The 20,840-nt window shown below is 45.7% G+C and overlaps 1 long non-coding RNA gene across 2 annotated transcripts in view; it reads right to left on the bottom strand.

Moving 5' to 3' along the window:
- LOC120884259 (uncharacterized) overlaps positions 1 to 20,840 on the bottom strand; it is a 148,173-nt gene that overhangs the window by 102,367 nt on the left and 24,966 nt on the right. Inside the window, exon 4 of one of the 2 annotated variants that reach the window (XR_013433967.1) lies at positions 12,417 to 15,668. The exons of the other annotated variant lie outside the window; for it this stretch is intronic. This is a non-coding gene — a long non-coding RNA (uncharacterized LOC120884259). Of the gene's footprint in view, positions 1 to 12,416; positions 15,669 to 20,840 lie in introns of those variants that run through there. 2 annotated transcript variants of the gene reach the window in all.

The raw sequence follows: 20,840 nt of genomic DNA, 5'->3' as shown, positions 1-20,840 counted from the left end.
AATTAGGAGGGAAAAAAACAACAATGATGAAAGCTAATATTCCCCCGAGAGACACTTGCAGACTTGATTATTTTTAGGGCCACACACTTGGCCCGAAGGCTCTGGGAAGCCTCTTCATCTGCACACCCAGTACATGGCCTGTAGGCTGTGTGTGTGGCTTTTGAGCCCTTAAAATGCGGCTCTTGTAAATTGAGATGTGCTGTTGTGACATTAGTAATAGTTTGATATTTTTTACATGTTGAATGGATAAATTTGTTGAAATAGCGTATAGGAGTAAACAAAATATATGATGAATATTAATTTCAACCTTTTAGATTTTTTTTCTCTTTTCATATGACTTCTAGAAAAAAAATTAAATGACATCCATAGCTCAGGGTTTATTTTTCTTGAACAGCACTGCCCTAGAAGGTGGCAAAGGTGGTATTAGTGAGCTATATTAGAATTCTTAAGCTTGGTTCATCATCACAGATACTTAAGGGAGGAGGGGTGGGGAGATTATCCTAAATACTGATTCCCCAAAAATCCTCCCTTAGAGATTCTATTTCAGTAGGTTTGAGAATCTGCATTTCTGAATATGTGCCAGGCATTGCTAAAATATGCATGTCTTATCTCCCTGAACGCCCACAACCAACCCATGTAAACAAATTAATTTTGCAGATGAAGAAAGAGGGGTTAGGGAAGATTAGGGTATCTGGCCCAAAGCCTGTCACCTAGTAAGTCATGGAACTGGGGCTGATTCCAGAGACCCCTGATTTCACAGCACTTAAGGGGCACCACTAAATTCTAATGACCCTTGAACCCCATAAAATCCAAATCTCCTAATCCAGAGTGCAGGCTCCTGAGCCTAGCTAGCTGCAGTACACATCACCCATAGGCAGAGCTATACTTTTGGTGCTCTGGGCTCTCAAATAGAGGGCCCCTGTCCAGTTCCTACAGGGACATCTCTGGAGAAGGTGTGGAGGTTGGGTCCACACTTGGAATGATCGAATCATATTCTCATGGGGAATCATAAGGAGAGGGGTAGGTGATGATCCTAAGTTCCAATTGTCCAGATGGAAAACTGTGGAAATGAAATTTGCCAAAAATTACGACTGGAACTGGGACTAATTTCCCAGGTATCACCATGGGAAAGAAAGTCCAATGCCTTTTCTCCGCTCCTGATAGTGTTTCATGAACTCCTGTTATCAGTAGCTTCCTATTCTGAAAACAAAACTTCCCATGAAAACCCAAAATACAGCCAGGACTGATGGTGCATGCCTTGAATTCCAGAGACTCCGGAGGCTGAGGCAGTAGGATCTCAAGTTCAAGGCCAACCTCTGCAACCTAGCGAGACCCAATAAATAAATGAATAAAAAGGGATAGGGATGTGGCACAGTGGTTAAGCACCCCTGGGTTCAATCCCAGTACCAAAAAAGAAAAAGAAAAGCCAATATATAAAGAGTGTTACTGGTGCAGGAGTGGGCCGGCTAGATACCTGCCCTCTGATCATCCTGGATCCCCAGGCAGGCATCCTCTAGAGCTCTGCTCTGTAATGCAGTTTGAAGGCCCTAACCACCCTCATTTTTCCACCCATAACATTTTGTGTGTTAGATGCAAGGAGCACCCAGCACGTGCCAGACACTTTCCTATACATGTCCAACAGGCATGAATTCCTTTAATTCCTACAACAGCCCACAGTGCAGTCACCATCTGCATTTGGCATCCATTGGCCAACTGGACAAAAAAAATCTTTGATCTAAACTTCACGTCTTATAGATAAAGAATTAATTCAAAGTGGATCACAGATGCAAATGTGAAATGTTGAACTATGAAGCTTGTAGGGAAGAAATAATAGGGTAAAATCTTCAAACCTTGGTCTAAGGCAAAGAGTTCTTAGACAGGACTCAAAAAGCTTGATCTATAAAAGGGAAAAATTGATAAATTGAATTTCATCAAAATTGAAAACCTCTGCTCAGCAAAAACCTTGTTAAGAAGATGAAAAGACAAGCTGCAGATTGGGGAGGGAGAGTGTCGGCAAACCACCTATGACGAGATTAAGATCTTGAACGTGGCAAATAGGAAAGTCCACCTGCCTGCTGAGGGGCAGGGCATTGCAAGGGGCAGGAGTCCGTGGATGGTTCCTGCAGGAATCTACACAAGAGAGGCTAGTGGCTTGGACTGGACCAAAGAGTCTAGTCCAGAGAGTGTTGGGTCAGGATGCCTTTAACTGTGGAGTCGCAGGATTTCCCATGGCTTGGATGTGGAATGGGGAACATGGTGAAGAATTAGGGATGATTCCAAGTGTTGGGCTTGAACAGCTGGGTCCAGGAGAGGCCATTCACTCGGCTGTGGGAGCATAGGCAGCCAGGGAGGGAAGGAGGGGACATACACGACTGTGAGCTGCTGGGGATGAACCCCCATTCACTGACCACCTTCTCTGCATGTCTCTTGGTCTGACCTCAGATGGCCTAAGCCTTGAACAGGGCTGAGCTCTGTGTTCTCACTGTATCCTTAAAAACTTGACACAGCAGCTTTCACAATGTCTGAGTATTACTTTTACCAAAAATCGCCAGTGCGGCTCCCATGTGAGTGAATGGGCTCAGAGGATGTGACCACTACCCTAGCCCCAACACCTTCACCTACACACCTGTCCTGCATGCTCAGCCCTGTCCTGTCCATCCACCATCCCACCTGTCTCCAACCTCTCCCACAAACAATGGCAGAGTCAATATTGCCCTCAAGAGAGCAATGCCAAGGAACAAGCACACAAGAAGACCCCCGAGCAAAGCAGAAGTCCTGCAGCCAGCCACTCAGGAATGGTGTGGGGAGGAGTCTGGGACCCCTTGCAGAATTCTGCGGCCATGGGGCCTCAAACCAGGCCACTTCTAGCAGGAAATCAGTGGGCAGAAAAGTCGAACCCATGTGACCTTCAGAAAACTCTTTGAATGTAGGCAACTTGGGAAGCAGAAGCTGGGAGAAAAGTGTAGGATAATGGGAACCCACTCCATGCCCATCCAACCCAGTGATGGGTGACAGGCCTGAGTTTCCTTTTGGGACACAGTTCCTGTAATCCTCTTCCTATAATCCTGCTCATGGCTCACACCCCTGCTTGCCCTGAGTCAGGCCCTGTGCTAAGCTTCTCACACATGTTAGCTTATTATACCCATTTCACAGAGGACAGAACTGAGGCTCAGAGCAATTAAATAGCTTGACCTCAGCTACTTGGTTTGGTAGAGCCCAAGAGTCAAATCCAGGCTTCTGTTAAGTAAATAGCTGTTCAGGACAGAGCAAGTCCTGCTCCCTGCTGGGACCTCCCGTCTGCCCTGTGGACTGAGTCCATCACCTACATCCTGACTCCTGAGCATGGGCACCTCTGACCTTCCCCTAGTTGGGACTGCACCCACTGCTTGGAACCTGGTGAGATTCTAGGATGTTAAGTGACTGACCCATGAACATGGCTGAGCCTGGTTTCAAACACAGGTGTCTCTAACTCTAAAACTTGCTGAGTGTGCCAACTTGAAGTTGCTTTCCTGTATCACTTGGCCCTAAGTGGTGGTGGGGGGCTGTGTGTTTTTACCCTGTCTCCCCAAGAGTGAGATGAGTTTCCACTTCCCTCACTTGCTCTTTCTTGTGAGCTGGGGACACCCTGGCTTCAACAGGGTGGGCATGGATGTCTCAATAATTTGGGCAGGACAGAGTGTATCTTATCAGTGCAATTGGGGTCTTCCCCCCGCCAGGGGAGGCAGCATGGTCTGGCAAGTAAACACCACAGCTTCTATGACCAGACCCCTGTCCTTATGCCAGTGGTCACCCACCAGCTATGGGACATGGTGCAATCTGCTCACTCTTGGATCGAAATTCCCTGGTCCATACAACAAAGCAATGAGCGTCCTTTCACACAGGATGGTGTGAAGAGGAATGAACTGGATTTTAAGGTGCCTGAACACTGCCTGGCCAGTGAATTTTCCTTGTTGTTATGTTCTTATCACCATCTGGTCTATTCTATTCAAACCCCTTTGCTGCATAATCCTTCCCTCATCCTCACATCAGGAGGCAGGACTTTCTGCATCTGCTTCTCTTCCCTGCCTTCCCGCTGCCCACCCCCAGCCCAGGGATGCTGGAGAGGAGCTGGGGGTCTCAGGCCTGTGGGCCAGGAGAGCAGAAACCCCGGGGAAGGCTGGTTCTTCATTCCCAACACGAGACAAAGGCCTGAGCTGGCTTTGTATCTAACCAAACTAATTAAGCTGCATGTTAGCTGGGGATAAAGCGTCTTACCGAATAATTAGACTTTTGCTGAGCCAGGATGATAAATTCATTCTTAATGCATTGATAATAAAAAGAGATTTTTCTTTTCTCCCCACCCCACCCCCTGCCGCCTTCTGTTATTTCCCAGAGGCTTGGGGGCTTTCTCTGTGTGGAACACCGCCATCTAGAGGGAATATGGGGAATCACACTCCAGGCAGAAGCAATTTTTTTTTTTTTTAAGGAACATCAGAACTTAACACAATCCACAAGAGGTTCAAAGCAGACACCCTGGGAAGCCAAATGTGTTTACAAAATGACTTCCAGTAGTTACTTATTACCCTGGAAATTGCATCCTTCTGAATGTGTGCTCTGATGCACGCCTCAGTTATTCCGAGACCCCTCTATCAGATGCAGCTTTGGATCCTGTGAATATCTTATCCTCATTGAAGCAGTTTTGAACATCTACTCTGTGCTAAGTACCATGCTAGCACTATAAGGCATACGGAGAGGAGCAAGGCATGACCCGTCCTTATGATGTTAAGATGCTAAAAAGTAAAAGATGACTTTAAAAATAACATAACTCAGAGTAACCTCGGTGCCTTATGAAGATGCAGATGGTTATCCAGAGAGGGAGCTTGGTGGGATCAGAGGAAGCAAGAAAGGAAGACGTTAACATGTCTACTCTATGGGTCTGGGTATTGTCTCACTTAATGTGCTCCTCACCCCATGAGATTAGATAATGTTCCACATATCCCCCCAAAAAAAAGTGCACAGAGGCTCAGAGAGGTTAAGTTTCTTGCCCAATGCTACCCAGATGAGAGATGAAGAAGCCAGAATTCCAACCCAGACTTGTCTTATTCAAAAGCTTTCTAAAATGCCAGGTTGCCCATTGAAGGAGAAGAAATGGATGAAGAAATCGGTTCTTGAATTATCTCAGTGGTGACAAGTATTTATCCCCAGGAAGTGAATTTGATTTTCTGAAATAATCAAAAAGTCTTTCTAAGCCAAGTCATCCAATGGATAATGGGATTTGAGGATGTATTTTTAAAGTGTGAATTTAAAGCACATTTTTCCCCTAACTCTTGATAAAGTGGCTAAAAAGTATTTCTTGAAGTCTGGCAAATAGCAATGGCAGGCAGAGGGGGTGTGGCTGGCGGAGATGACATTGACAGGACCATCCTATCAGGTGCCTCTGCCCTGTGTGCGTCTAGTTCCAAGGCAAGATCTTTTTTGCAAGTACTGATGGAGGCTCTGCAAACCCTTCATGTTTCCTCCCCAGATCTAAACAGGAGCAGCTCTTCTCTGTTTTAAAAATAAAGAAACGAGTTTGAAATGAGAGGGAACCCATGAGGCAGCTCAGTGAGGCTCAGTGAAGCCAACACACAGGGTGCAGAAGAAACCCAGCCTCCCTACCTCCCTCTACACCCCAGTAGGGGGCGTTGTAGAGCAAGGGAGTTTAACTCCCCATCCTAGGATCTCACGCTGGCACACACACCCCACGGTGGATAAGACAGTCTGTGTAGGAAGAGGTATTCACAGAAAGCTTCTCAAGAGGTGTTGCCAAAGTCCACCTGAGAGGAAAGGAACAGATGGTCACTGACTAGTGACCTCCATAACCCCAAATCTACTACCTGGGAAGACTTTTAATGATGTCACAAAGGCTGCAGATGTTGACCTTTTTTCCGATGTGCACCCAGTCTGGATGCTCATTTTCCATTCCAAGGTAGCAAGCCAGCTGGGGCGGAGCAGTCTGGATGCAGGTGGTGAGATATGGACCCTCTCTGTGCACAAGAGCCAGGTCTCCATGTAATTGTGATTGACCTCAGGCTGCAGCCCAGTTGCTCAATGGACATGCCATGTGAGCTGGGGGTGTAGGGTGGAAGTGGGGGTTTTCCTTACTACCAGAGACTGTACCATAGCAGTCATAGTAAGCCAAAGAGTAAGTCCCTGCAACTTTGCCCTTCAAATCCCAAGATGCTCCCTGTTGCCCATGCTGAGGCACAGAGAAGTTATCATGATGAAGGATGATAATGGTCCTGTGAACCAGTGCAGCATTCATACTGGATCCTTTCCCCATCTGTTCATCCATTGGATAATTCAGGGGGTGGAGTATAGGCAGAATCCCACAGAGGAGGGTGCAATTCATTCTGAGAAACTCCAGGAGTTCAGAAGGATCAGAGGATAGACCCGAGGGAGGTGGTGAGAGATGAGGTCCTACACAGACTGGGTGGTTTATAGACAATCCCTTCCCAAAGGCTCACCTCGGAATAACATCCACAGATACATTTGGAGGTGGGGCACAAACATTCAGTCCATGGTGTCTGCCTTGTAGGAATGGCGGAAGGCCTGAGCCAAGGCACCGACCAAGGGAAAGCACAGATGAGGGAGACGCTGATCTTGGATGAGACCCCTTGTTAGCAGGGCATTATGCTAGGTCACCCCACAGCTTCCTGAGTACTGCTCTTTGGGAGATGCCTCCTGTGGATTTTCTGTCCTTCATTTGGCTATCATCAGGGCCTCTCCCACTAGCTTGGATCCCCATAATCTGAATGTCCATTAATGATCCCTAATGAGTCCGAGGCTCAATATTCATTGATGAAAACATCATTGTACCCAAGAAGAAGTAAAGTGGCTGCCTTGTCAGATGACTGTTCTGTACTGGGGGGAGGGCCCTGAGGATATCCAATCCAGGGATGGTACACGTAGAAGACACAGCTGGTCTCTCCTGTCTCGAATCCAGATGGCACTTCTTTCCTAACAGAATCTTAGTTTTTCTGAGGTTTAGAAATGGAACCAACTAAAATGCTTCTTTCTCCAAACTCCCATTCAATGAGGTGCTTCCATGTCAGACAATTTTAGCCAATGAGGTGTAGAAGTCTGTTAGAAATTCTTGGAAAACGTTTTGTTTCTAGACACAAGTATTCTTCTCTTCTTTCTCCTTCTTTCTTTATTCTCATTCTTCAAAATGGAGGCAGGAGGCTGAGTGGGACAAGTGTGGTCATAAGCAACAAGGACAACAATGACACTGATGGCCCCTTAGTGAGCCCTCCTATCACCATAGATACACCAGAGGCAGACATCACAAGTCAATCCCAGCACTCTTTCCTAAGGAGCCTAGACATTACTGCAGACTCTCCTTCAACCCAGAACTCCAAGAAGTCACTACCGATTGATCAAGATTGGCCTTTGGATAAAATCCATTAGCCATATCTTGTTTTTTTGTTTTGTTTTGTTGTTGTTGTTAGAGCTTTATAGTTATACCCTAAAAAACTCATATATACATGGAAATTGATCTCATTTCATGATCCCCATTTCCCCCTTCCCTCCCTCCTCTCTCCCCTTCTTCTTCCGTTCAATCCTCTATTAATTTATATTTGATTGGTTCTTTATGTTTCCCTATCCTTCTCTCCCCTTTCCTTTATTTTACTCTAGCTTCCATATATGAGGGGAAAAACATTCAACCTTTGAGTTTCTGAGTTTATCTAATTTTACTTAACATGAATATTCTCTATTTCCATCCATTTACCAGCAAATGCCATAATTGTGTTCAGTTTTTATGAACTTCATTATGTGTGTATATACATATATATACATTAAATACATTATAGTTTTTATATATACATATATTTCAAAGTATATTAATTCATTCATCTATTGAGAGGCATCTAGGTTGATCCCATAATTGAGCTCCTGTGAATTGCGCTGCTATAAACATTGATGTAGCTGCATCACTGTGTTGTGCCAATTTTAGACCTTTTGGGAAAATGCCAAGGAGTGGGACAGTTGGGTTCATTAGCCAAACTTTGCCTTGGCCAAACTCAAACTTTGCCTTTACCCACATCTTGAATAAAAATGAGGCCTGGGGAATTAAAAAAAAAAAAAGCAATCCTGAAATAATGAATTAATGTTGTAAGCCAGAGTTGAAAATGGGCTCCTAACTCCTAGCTGCCTGATGCAGTGTGGGGGGTCTGAGTCTGGGAGACGGAGGGCCCCAGTTCTTATCTTGACTCTGCTGCTTCCTCTCTGTGTGACATTGAAAATGCCATTTCACCTCCCCGAGCTTTAGTTTCCTTAACTGTGAGATGGAGATAATGCCGCAGACCTTGCAGACTAATCCTATGGAAAAGGAATTAAATTGTAAGACATTCAGTAGATCTAAGTGAGTCTTTTTTTTCCCCTTCTCTTTCCCAATCTGGTGCAATTCCAGAGAGAAAATGGCCAAAGTTAGAGAAGCTTAACGAGAAAGCGAGGAAAGAGATTGGTCTGATTTGCCCAAAATGAATTATATTCATTCCCAACCTGCCATCCTCCTGTATGAATTTGTGACTTTGCCAAAAGAATGAAGAAGCTCACTCCCTGATCAACTTGGCAACAGGCTCCCTGCCTTTGGAGGTTTTAATGAAAATCTTGGTATGAAAAATTGTTAGTAGGAAAGAAACAGCTCACCTCTGTTGCTCTTGCTTTCATTCCAACCACCCCACCTCTAGGATGTAGTTGACCACAAAAGCAGTTAGTTAACCATACACTGAAGAAAAAAGAAAAACAGCCACCAAAAAATAGTTAAACTCTGTCTCATTTTCTGATATATTTTCAACTCTTATGCAGTTTCAACTTATTAGGTACAATTTTTTTAAAGTTCCTTAGCGAAACAGATCATCCAGCAAAACCTTAGGAATTAGAAGCATCTTTCTGCCCATAAACTAAATGGCACTAAGTATGTAACTTACATGTACCCCTCTTCAACGTTCTCATCTGCAGTAGGGAGAGATGACAGCAGCTTCCATTTATTAAGCACTGACTGTGTACAAGGCACTATACTCAACACATTTTATTATTCTTAATTCTATCAAGCCATCTTTACCTCCTGCCAACAATCTCATTAGTTAGTAATTATTATTACATATCTTTCGAACAAAGAGGTTAAATAACTTCAGCAAGACCATACAGCTGAGATTTGAACCGTCATTTTTTCCAAAGGCAAGTCTTCCCATTGAGTGTGATACAGTAACATGCCTAGCTGATCCTTAACTCCACGTTCGTTCTCTTTCCTCTTCCTCTTCTACAGCTCAGGTAGTAGATGCACAAATGTGTAAAAGTGGTTTCTAATGCGAATCCCACCAACTGCTCCCCAATAACCTTTGCTGGGTGTGTGCAGGCAAGCGCCCTCTGCAGGCCTGGGCCAGGAACTCCTGCAAGTTCAACCCTCAGCCAAAGCAGATCCTTGGCACCCCAAGAGATGCTCATGGAAGCTCAATGGGGCCTCATCTTGGGACCAATTTGTACACACAGACACGAGCTCAAAGAACAGGAACACAAAAGGAGAGCGAGAGAAAGGGAAACAAGATATGTCATCTGGACATAGAGTCAAAGAGATGATACCCAGAATTCCAGAAGGCCCTGGAAAGGGCCCCTGAGCAGCATCCCTTATGAAATAACTCACACCATAACTGCCAACCTAAGTTATTAAGGATTTTAACTCTTGTCCTATCCCCAGAGTTGTGTGGGATCAAAGCTCTTAGTTCATTACATAATGAGCAATAAATGTGATTCCTGTCCCATCCCCACTGGTCCCTTGAGCAGGACAAGTCCCTGCTATCCCTCTTGCTGATGTCCTTCAACCCTGGGTGCACAAATCCAACCAAGGCCACAGATGCTCCTCTGTGTCAGAAGGCACTATCCCCTCCAGCCTGCAAGTGCAGAGCCCTGTCAGAGACCTCTCAATTAGTTTCTCTTCTGGAAGACAAGTTCTGCTATCATCCCAGGGGGGAAATTGAAAAACCAACCCTGCAGGTTTCAATCTGAAAAGCATTAATGCTATGAAGTATTTCAATCCTAACCAAGGAAAGTGATAAAGCTGTGAGCACCCAGCAGATGCAGGATGGGGAATTGCCGTCTCCACGGGCCTTGATTACAGAGAATTGGTTCCTGTTCAAGAAGCAGCTGGCGACAGGGGTGAGAGGCAGATTTACAACCTGGAAAATGTGGTGGGGTGCCTGGGAAAGAAATAAGCATCATCAAACAGCAGTCAGAATTGGCAAAGAGTGAACTTCTCCATGCCCAGAATTGTGGTGGGTGCTCTGTTGTCAAAGAATCGTAGTAGTGGTAACAACTACAACAACATCAACAGCAATGAGCTTATATTGAGCCTGGTCCTTGCTGTTGGTGGGATCAGCACTAGAAATCACTTTTACACATTTGTGCATCTACTGCCTGAGCTTTAGAAGAGGAAGTCCAGCGTCTTCCATTTGACCGAGGGAGATGTCGGGGTTCAAGGAAATGAACAGAAATCTGCAGGGATGGAGCTGGGACTCGGGTCTACCCCAGCTCAAAGGGTGGCTTTTAATTAACTCAGCAAATAAAGTCTCCATCACACGTACTTGGGGACAGAGAAAGCAGTCAACTTTGAGGACTCTGCTTCCCGCAGCCCATCACAGAGCTGAGTGAGATGATAGAAGGAGCTGGCCACATGTGGGATCCCTTGAAAAATCCTAGAGAACCAGCTATTCCATTTCTTAAACTCCTACCTAGAGCCTCATGTCGGAGAGTGCTCAGCAATGCCCAGTCTGCTATGGACAGAATATTTTTGTTCCCCACAGAATTCACACGTGGAAGCCCCAATCCCCAATGGGGTGTGTCAAAAGATAAAATGACAACAAACTTAGCTATAGATCCAATTGGCTTTTATTCATTTTCATGAATCAGGGGAAGCCCTCACTCTACAAAAATAGAATAAGAGCTCACATAAATCAATGGCAGGATACTGCGTTTTGAAAGGAAACAGAGTAATAGTGGGAAGACGTCGGTTGGTCAACGTGAGGTTGCTTCATGTTGCTTTTCTGTAAGGGCTGATGTGACACTGACTCAGACTGGAATCTTCTGTTTGGGGGAAAAACTGGCCTGTTTGGGGATCTGTCTGCTTCCTTCAGTATTTAATGTGGCATTTAGCATGGGTGAGTCCTTTCTGGTATGTTGAGACCCAGGGCAGGTGCTCAGTTCAGTCTGACACTGACTCAGACTGGAATCTTCTGTTTGGGGGAAAAACTGGCCTGTTTGGGGATCTGTCTGCTTCCTTCAGTATTTAATGTGGCATTTAGCATGGGTGAGTCCTTTCTGGTATGTTGAGACCCAGGGCAGGTGCTCAGTTCAGAACAATGGCTCCCCTAACTTTGGTATTCGGAGGTGAGCCTTTGAGAGGTAATTAGGGCATAAGGGTGGTGCCCTCAGAAGTGGAATTAGTGCCTAGAAAGAGAAGACGTGGAATCTCCTCCTCTGCTCCCCACCATGTGAAGGCCCAAGAAGGCCATCTGCACACCCAGAAGAGGCCTCTCCAGACAAGGTCTGCCCAGCACCTTGATCCTGGACTTCCAGCCTCCACAACGGTGAGAACTAATCAAGGTTTGTTGGTGAAACTCTCTAGTTTGGGCTAAATTGTTAGAGGAGCCCAGACTATAAACAGAGTCCAAACCCATTATTTGACAGATGAGGAAACTGAGGTCCAGAAGAGAAAGTGAGTTGTCAGAGGCCATCAAGCGAATCAACCACAGGTGTTGGGTGGCAGTGCAGGCCTTCTGTCCTCTAGATATCACTCTTACTACTGCAACTCATTCTACCCTGTCCTGATCCACCATTTCCCACATTTCATTGTGAGAATTTCACCATTTCCAACAAAGAAAACAGAAACACCTCTCTAATCTGAATTCTCTGCTTTGATAGGGAATCACTTCTTTTCACACTTAAGGCTTTTTCACCCAGGAAAGAGCCACAAATTCTTCATTTCTCTGTGGACAGGCGAAGATGGTACATGCATTGCTGACACCATCTGCAGATGCCTGCGTCTGAACTAAGGGTCCATAAATACAAGAGTCCCAGCCTGAGAAAGAAAGAATACCGACCAGGCGTAGGTGTTCATCTCTGGGTCTCCTGTGCCCGTGGTGAGACCTGGGACAGTAAGCTTTCAACCCATATTTCCAAGGGAAGTGAACGTCAAATAGGCAGGCACTGCTGGCCTCTCTCTACACAGTTTCATCTCCTTGGTCGGAGTGCCATTTCTGGGCTTGTTATGGATTACCAGGAAAAGAGTTGAAAGTGAATTTGTGGTGTAATGGTTCTCTCTTTAAGCATCTTGCTATTGGAGTTCTGAGATTCTAGATCTCTTAGATAATGGAAACAAGAGTTGTGCATTGTGTTTTAAATTAAACTGTTAGAGTCACTTTGTTAAAATGTATATGTAACTTTTTTTTTTTTGCAATAAGGAATGCCTTTAGCATGTTCCCACTTCTAAGAGAATCTATGCAGATGTTCCACGCTTTGAGTTAATTGGAACTAAATCAATGAAGCCACAATCCAATGGGTTAATTATCTCCAGACTGGAGAATTAAAATTCACACCTATGGCAAACAAAGTTTACAGACTTAACTAACACAGTTTTCGAAACAAATATTCTAATAAATGCAGTGTCTTAAAAAATAAATATTCATGGCCTTAGAACTTTTTAAGTCTTTCAATAGGTCTCACACTCTTTTTTTTCCTGGTAGTGTATAGAATGAATGGAATCTTTAGGTTAGGAACTAAGTAGAGATTTAAGGAACTAAGTAAAGATTTAAGTTGAATTTTATGAAAATTGGTATGCAGATATACTTTAATCTCTGTCATTATATGTGAGCTGTTTGTCAGTTAATTGATTCAAGGGTGACTTGAATTCTTAAAATTGTGTCAATAACATCTTTAAAGTTTTTCATATTTCTGGCTCAAAAATAAATTGTGACCTCTGATTTCAACTTTTATTAATCTCTTTTTTAATGTGTGTGTGTGTGTGTGTGTGTGTGTTGCTAAGGATCCAACCCAGAGCCTTGCCCATGCTGGGCAAATATTCTACCACTTACCTAAATCCTCAGCCCTGAACTTTTTCTTTTTATGATACAAACTAATTTTGATAGCTTTGAGGCTTTTTTTATTCCTACACTTATTAGCTGATGTTTAAACATATTTGTATGAAATCTGTCACTATATCACACCCACACACACAAAGCTGAGAAGGTTTTCTCCAAAAATCATAAGGCATGTTTCCAATGGTTTGATTTAAGATAAAGGTCCCAGCATAGTTCAGGAAATATACTTTTGAAAGCCTTGGCAAAGCCACAGAGACAGGAAGGCTAAAACTAAGGTTCATTAGGGTCGAGAGTGAGACCCTTTGAGAGGCTGTGCCTTGCATCATGAGGTATCAGAGATGGTACAAAAAAAAGACAACAAAAAACAAAAAACCAAGAGTTCTCAAACATGGGCCTCGAATCTAGGCACCTGGGCAGATGCTCTGAATCACACTTGCCAATTTGCTACTGAGCTACTTCTCCCATGAACTGCACTGTGCAGCCTGTTCCAGGGGAAAATAGCAGCAAGGATGTTTTCCCATTTAATGATGGCTGATAATTGTCATAAGCAAAACCTCCAGGTCTCCCCGTATGTATGTATATGTCTGTGTCAATGTCTATATTAATTCATCAGCATCAAAATCGACCGACCAATAAAATAAGCTGCCGAGGTGGCACTGGGCCAGAGTGGACTTCAGTACTGGCACCCAGGATGAGCCCAAACAGCTCTCATTTCTTACTGTTTCCACTCCCAAACAGAGAGCATAACTCTCAGCATATAGACTCATGTTTACTCATCTACCATCATTTTTCTTCCAATTTGTCTGAGAACCAATCCCACCATCAAGGTAAGAGAGTTAAACATTAGGCAAAAAAAAAAAAAATAGTTCTGCAACTCAGAGTAAAGTGCTACATGACTCATGCAGGACATACTAAGAAAGCCACACACAAATACAAAACAATCCCAGCACCCTGGAGGGTGAAAGGTTGGAGCTTGAATGTTAGAGGGAATTCATTCAAAGAGAGTTGCCCTGGTAGGTATTAGGGTGTTAGCTAAACTGCTCCTTTCCACTTCAGAAGTGGATTCCAGGAGACCACTTGCAGTATAACATACCTCTGGTAATCTCCTGAGCCACCTACAATGGCAGGGACCTAAAGGGTCCCTGCTGAGAGGGTGACTTGCCCCTCTCTAAGCCCCTGTGCTAGGAATAGAAGCCAACATGGCGAGTGTCCCAAGGCCCCCCATGGGGAATACATGGCCCAGCTCCCCTGAGCCATGGACCCACAGGAGGGGACTGCAAAGACCTCACACAGGCACCCAGAAGGAAAGCCCCTTCTAGAAACATCTCCTCCGACTCCAAGTATTACATATTTATCCCATAAAAAAAGATCATGGCAGCACCCGTCAAGCAAAAATGTCCATGTTCTCTATCTTTTGCAAAAATCCGCTGACTTCCCAGAGGGACCAGGAATAATCCAGGCCAGGTAGAAAAATAAAGGACCAGAGCACGAAGCCACTTCCTATTCCAGGCTTCCAGGGGAGCTAGCGGGAAGCCTGACGTTCTGAAAAGTTTAAGAATTACAGGGGACTGGACATTTTATCACTGAAATCACACTATTTTGAGACTTCGCAGTAACCCAAGGACTTTTCATTTCCTGAAAGTGACAGGAAATTGAGATATCATCAATTTATCATGCCTGAGATATCATCTTCGAGTCGACAAAAAGGGTTGATAAAGTAAGTTTGCCAGACAGTCCAGAGAGGAGGGGGAAAAAATAAAGAAAGCTGCTTCACCATCACACCCTGTCAAGTTCCACTCTGTCACCCTCGAGGTAACTTTTGGTCCACAGCTCTTTCTCCGGCAGAGAGCAGGGATGACTGGGCAAGAGTGGGTGCTGACCCCAGTGCTGGCTGATGATAGTTTGATAGATGGGCCATCTTACAGGTCAGCACCAGATGATGTCCAGGAGGAGGGCGCACAAGAAGAAAGCAGAGATCAGGAGCCAGGGAGGGAGCTGGGAAGAGCAGGAGGTCAGGCGTGTGAGTGGATGCAGGGGGGCCAGGGGCTTGTTTTCATGATGTTCTCACGCTGAGGTTCCGAGGGCACTGGCTGCTCCAGCACAGGAGCTTCTGTAAGGAAGGACTCCTCAACTAGCAAAGACTAGAGAAAGGGGAGGAGGGCAGGGCCCAGGAGGAATGTGAATGAAGCAGCAGAAATCTCCTAGTGCTCAAAGCAAGCAAAGTAGTTAAACAAGGAACAGGACGAGGAAGACCAGCAGAGAGGCCTGTGTATGAAGCAAGGCCGGCTGTGCTGTAGCACCAATCCCCAGAAATCTCAGGGTCCTTAGCCATGGCCACAGTGGGCTGGCTGGGATTTCACCTGGGCTGTCCTCACTCTTGGACCGAGCATGAAGGAGCAGCTATGTTTTGGATCATGTTCCGTGACTACCAGCAGAGGGAAGAGAAAATGTCGAATCTTGTGCACTGGCTCCTAAAACTTCTTCCTGGAATTGTCGCATCTCACCTCCAATCACGTTTCTTGAGCCAAAGCAGTTTACTTGGGTGCACTCAAAGGCCTAGAGAGAGAGGAAGAAAAGCCAACCTAGAATGATGGATCTGAAAATGAGGGAGCCCTATTGCAATCCATCCCAGTGCCCAGGAAAGAGAAACAGGTCCTTCTGAAATTGGAACTGGAGAATGTTCCTGGACATAGTGAGGAAGACCTTGAAGATCTGAAAGCCCAGGGTTACAGATGGGAGCTAGCATCCCACAAGGGACCAGCCTGACCTGCCATTCAGGTGACCTGAGCTCAATGAACGGAATGGCCAGAGCCTGGTCCTAAAGCTGTGTTCCTCTCCATTCATCGTTTATTCATCCCCTATATAGGTACTTATTGAACTCATACTATGTTCCAGGCACCATGCTACTGCCTGAAGAGAGACCCATCACCAAGACACGTGATCTTTGACTTCTGAAACATCAGTCAGGAGACTCCTAACCCAAGGTCTCCTCTTGAAGTACAGAAATCAGGTACAGCATGACTGAGGGGGAAAGAGCCCTGGATTTGGAGACAGAAGACCTGATTCTTGCTCTAACTTAATGACATAACATGGGTCAAATTCATTCTCCTCTGTAGGTTTCATTTTCCCATCTTATGCCAGAAACTTGCCATTGCAAAGGATGGTGCCCCGGTCTACCAGCTTAACTAAAACAGAGCACTAAGGAAGAACAGAAAACCCCACAAGAGACCAGAAATCATGAATGATGTTCCTCTCTGTTGTTCCAGCCATGCACTGGAACAATGAGTTGCTGTTGCTCCACCCATCTGCAAACATCTCTCCTCCCCAAGTTTGTATCCAACAATGGCTGTTCCAGTGTGGACCCCTGGACATAGACATCCTCTTCAAGTCCAGTGCTAGCAAATTTCAGAGAGTATGTGTGTCCTGGACTGTCTCATATATCCACTGCTAGTGCCATCAGCTACCAGAGGTGGAGTCTTTTGTCTACTCAGTAAGGACTTTCAGAAAAGTAGATGCAGAATGGGTCTCTAAAATGTGGGGCTGAGGGGGAAGCAACGGGCATCATCTCTTCATGGAGCGACTGCAAAATGATGACAGTCCCATTCTGGTCGTCACAACCCTGCATTCAATGATACTTCGTTTCCGAATTCTGTGTTAGTCAGCTTTTCATCACTATAGAGAAATACCTGAGAAAATCAATTTATAAAGAGAAAATGTTTATTTTGGCTCACAGTTTGGAGCTTCCAGTTCATGATTGGTTGACACTGTTGAGCATGTTCTAAACAGTTGATAACTTTTCTGCCCTACTGTTGCTTTGGTCCTGTGGCCAGGCAGCACGTGATAGCAAGAGCATGTGACACCATCCAGGGAGCAATCAGAGCAGAGGAAGGGACCAAGATCCCACAATCCCTTTTGAGTACACACCCCCATTGACCTAAAGACCTCTCCTTAGGCCCCACCTTTTAAAGGTTCCACCACCTCCCCAAAGCACAGCACTGGGGACGAAGCCTTTGTTCCTTCAGGAGACATTCAAAATGAAAATTGTAGCAGACCCCAAACTACAACTTATTGTAAAAGTGACTTACTGCAGACCATATCAGTCTGTTCTCTAGAATAGCAGCTCCCATGACCCATCCCTTCACCCTTACCCCAATCCTTCCCCATCCAAGGGCCTGGACAAGGGGGTGTAGGCTGCAATCCCGGAGCATGTTCTAAATGGTTGATAACTTTTCCATCCTGTGTGGTCTCCTGAGTCCCCAGGCCCAAGCTGGGGTCAAACCCTCCCAATAAGTCTGTACCTTGGTGGTCCCACATCACCATTCTTCTCTGGCTGGGCCACCCCACAGCCCTCCAGCAGCAGACATGCCATGCTCAGCATCTGCTGTCCCTTGGGTCTGAGTCCTGCTGTGGGCACTTAGGACCTAAGGAGCCACTCATCTCTCCCTGCAGTTTAAGAAGGTTTGTGTTGCTGATGTTGGTAGTGAACCAGGATTCCATGCACACCCCAGGGAATGCTGACTGTCCTCACTCGGCTCCTTCCCATCGCCTGACTCACAGGAAGTTCAGGTCTCAGTGGAACTGACTGCTGGGCCTTGAAATTAGGCTCTGGAAAGGGAGCTGCAGGAAATGGCCCTTGGGCTGGGGAGGTAGCAGGATTTAGGAAAACCATGCTGTCAGCTATAGGGTGGAACCGCAAGGGAAGGCAAAGAACAGTGAGCGTGAGGACAGTTAGGGTCGACTGGGCCCGCCTTCCGTCATGTGTAAGTGACCCCATGAGGTCACGAGTCATTTTGAAACCATAAGTTTTTCCCTTGACCATGGCGTCTTTTGAGCCATGGATCAGGTGTGCCACGAATTCTGCAAGCTCGTGTCTTCTATCCCCGGCTGAACGCTCTCTGACAGCTGATTGATCTGTTAGGTGGGCACCAGGCCATGCCATATCAGCAGCATGACCCTGGAGCTTATTGATTCAGCCCGATGCCCAGTCAGAGCGGGCATGGGTTCAGGTTGGGGCCCTGGGGTCCCTGCAGAGCCTCTTTCTTCAGCCAGCACCTGCTCCAAGGTGGCCAGTTCCCCACAGTTGCACCAGCAGATTCAACCCAAATGTAGCTCAGTTGCTTTGGAGTTTTTACCACCTGGATACGGGTACTAAATCCATGCTACAAAATCCCCTCAGCTGTGCCATCTTAGGAGATTCTATCCAAGGGAGAGGGTATGGGTCAGCAAGTGGGTGGCCGGAACCATGTGCAGAGAGGGAAAATGGAGGGAAAGAGGAGATGGAAAGTGAGAATGGACGTGTCCTAAACTACTAACCCAGGATTTAGATCAGACAATGCTAGGTGCACCCTGGCCTCGGGGCACCCAGGCCTCCCTAGGCTGCGATCTAACAGAGTGTGGGTGGATACCTCAGTGGGCCAAACCACTGCCCTGGAACAAAGACCAATAGTAGAGAAGAAACCTGCATCTTGTTCAGGCTCAATGCATAGATGGGTTTGTTACAAAGTAGAGTCCTAGGGATGGGTCCACTTCTAAGTGTGAGGGACACAAGCAAGAGAATGAATGACCACCCACAGACCACAGGTCTAACTAGCCAAGAGGAGAAAGTGGAGCCATCCTCCCAATAAATAAAATATGTCCTCTTCTTTTGATTTAGAAATATATTGTCATAATTACCTATTATTTATCTATATTGATAGATGAAGCAAAATTATATATATGTGTATATACATATATATGAATATATACATTATATATATACAAATGTATGCATATCTCTCTTGCTTTATATATAGATAACATAAAATCTTGCTATGTTTACATACAAATATGTGGTGTATGTGTATATATATGGACAATTCATATATATTATATATAAACACATAACTTGCTTTATATACACATATATAAGTAATCTGGCTTTGGTTTTTATCTGACTGAAAATCAACGAAACATCCAAGATGACTAAGTTCAATGTTTACTGCACATATCTGGGCTTTCTGTTGACAACCCACTGCTGTTCCGATGAGTAATATAGTGAAAACATACATTATTTACAAGTATTACATATTTATCCCGTAAAATTTATGTTTTCCTGTCTTCATGAGAGCACAATCACTAATTGTGTGGTGATAGGCAATATTTTTTTGTATTATATGTGTTTTATTGAAAGCCCTGTCAGATTAGACAGCTTTGCTTGACTCATTGGGATTTTTTTTTAATTCATTGCCATTTGGACAAACAGCTCTGCCGAGACAAGTTGGGACTGGAATTGTCAACCGAGGTATTAAAGCAAGGCCTAGGTTCAAAACAAGACTATAAATTTTATATAAGGGTTCAAACGCTGCAACGGGGCTGTGTAGGGTAATCACGTCTCCGAAAATATTAAAAATGTGAATTTCATGGAAGATTCCTGTCTCATATCCTGCTTTTCATTAGTTTTTAGAGCAAAGTCGGTAACGAATCTGTACCACACTCCACAGATGCTCCACCTACATGTGTACACACACACACTTGAGGGCAAGATAAACTCTGAGTTTTTATTGCCAAAAAAGGCGCTTGGGCTGGGGAGGTCACAAGATTTGGGAGAAAGGTCATGCAACATGGCCTTGGCCTCCACCTGCAATGCTCCTGGTTTTGTGACTACCACCCTCCGTCCTAAGCTCTACCAGAGCCACCCATGTAACCAAAGAGCAAGTGGGCAGATCTGCTCTTTACACAGAATCCACCATTTTCATGGTGTCTGGAAGGAAGGATTTGACGAGGTAATTAATTTCTCTTTCCGCTGGCTGAAGGCCTCTGCAGCTCATCCCCTCCTCTCCCTCGGGGACCGGCAGCCCTGCAGCCCTCATGACCTGGAATTCTACACAGCTCAGTCTGGGGGGACGCAGGGCTCGAGATGGGTGGGAAAGGCCTTTTTCCTGAGAGTGACAGCATTAGCCACCAATGGTCAGTAAGGTTCCACGTTGTTCTGTATCAATGCTGAGCCGCGCATCCGGAGGGCAGAGTACAGAACAGTGTTTCTAGACATTTATTTTTTTGTGCACCATTATCCGTGGGGCCCTGTGAAGTCATGGGTTCCAACACAGGCGGCCTAGGAGCTGTGTGGCCCACCCCTGTAAGAAGTAAGGAGCAGCCCCGAGTCTCTCTGCTATCACCAAGGCCACAGAGGGCAGCATGCATGGGGAGGAGGGCGAGACAGAGCAGGACTAATGACCAGCCATGGGCGGCGTGTCCATCTGTCCTTCAGCAGGAGGGACTGGGGGACACCAGGAGGAACTAGCAAGCCAGAAGATACCTTTACTTCATTCTCATTAGCACAGGGACAGCGGTTCAGCCACAGAGGAGGATCTGCCAGCGGCTCACTGCTTATACCTTTGCTGGGGCTGCGGAAAGGGGAGGGAAAGGCAGGTGGGTTCCAGCCACTGTAGGAACCTCATGGCAGCTTCCTGGAGCTCCTCTTCTGGACTCAGCACGGGAGTCCGCTCCAGGCTCCTTCATGAAGGGCAAGACCTGGAGGCTTGCGATACACAAACACCTGGATTAGAGAAGGAGAACGCCTCCGTATGGCTGTGGTTGGGGACTGAGTGCTTTAATGGATCATCCAGTGCCTTTGGGGGGGTGGTAAGATCTGCCAAGCAATGTGCTGGGCTTGGAGCGTACTGGAAGGTGAACCACGTTGGCCCTCCGAGAGCTTGCTGGAGAGCAGGGGTCAACCACGGGAGGAAGAAT

The sequence above is a fragment of the Ictidomys tridecemlineatus genome, unplaced genomic scaffold, assembly GCF_052094955.1.
Source record: "Ictidomys tridecemlineatus isolate mIctTri1 unplaced genomic scaffold, mIctTri1.hap1 Scaffold_77, whole genome shotgun sequence".
Lineage (NCBI taxonomy): Eukaryota > Metazoa > Chordata > Mammalia > Rodentia > Sciuridae > Ictidomys > Ictidomys tridecemlineatus.
Note: the sequence above shows the minus strand (reverse complement) of the source record. Positions and strands in the feature narration are given on the sequence as shown.